We start from the raw sequence: 830 nt of genomic DNA, 5'->3' as shown, positions 1-830 counted from the left end.
AGACAGCCTTTGTTGGCAAAGTAATGTCTCTGCTTCTGAATATGCTATCTAGGTTGGTCATAACTTTCCTTCCAAGGAGTAAGCGTCTTTTAATTTCATGGCTGCAATTACCATCTACAGTGATATTGGAGCCCCAAACAAATAAAGTCTGCCACTGTTTCCACTGTTTCCCCATCTACTTCCCATGAAGTGATAGGACCAGATGCCATGATCTTCATTTTCTGAATGTTGAGTTTTAAGCCAATTTTTTCATTCTCCTCTTTCACTTTCATCAAGAGGCTTTTTAGTTCCTCTTCACTTTCTGCCATAAGGGTGGTGTCATCTGCATATCTGAGGTTATTGATATTTCTCCTGGCAATCTTGATTCCAGCTTGTGCTTCTTCCAGCCCAGCTTTTCTGATGATGTACTCTGCATAGAAGTTAAATAAGCAGAGTGACAATATATAGCCTTTACATACTCCTTTCCCTATTTAGAACCAGTATGTTGTTCCATGTCCAGTTCTAACTGTTGCTTCCTGACTTGCATATAGGTTTCTCAAGAGGCAGGTCAGGTGGTCTGGTATTCCCATCTCTTTCAGAATTTTCCATAGTTTATTGTGATCCAGTCAAAGGCTTTGGCATAGTCAGTAAAGCAGAAATAGATGTTTTTCTGTAACTCTCTTGCTTTTTCGATGATCCAGCAGATGTTGGCAATTTGATTTCTCGTTCCTCTGCCTTTTCTAAAACCAGCTTGAACATCTGGAAGTTCACAGTTCACGTATTGCTGAAGCCTGGCTTGGAGAATTTTGAGCATTATTTTACTAGCGTGTGAGATGAGTGCAATTGCTTTA

Source organism: Bison bison, unplaced genomic scaffold (assembly GCF_000754665.1).
Source record: "Bison bison bison isolate TAMUID 2011002044 unplaced genomic scaffold, Bison_UMD1.0 scf7180017863957, whole genome shotgun sequence".
Classification (NCBI taxonomy): Eukaryota; Metazoa; Chordata; class Mammalia; order Artiodactyla; family Bovidae; genus Bison; species Bison bison.
Note: the sequence above shows the minus strand (reverse complement) of the source record.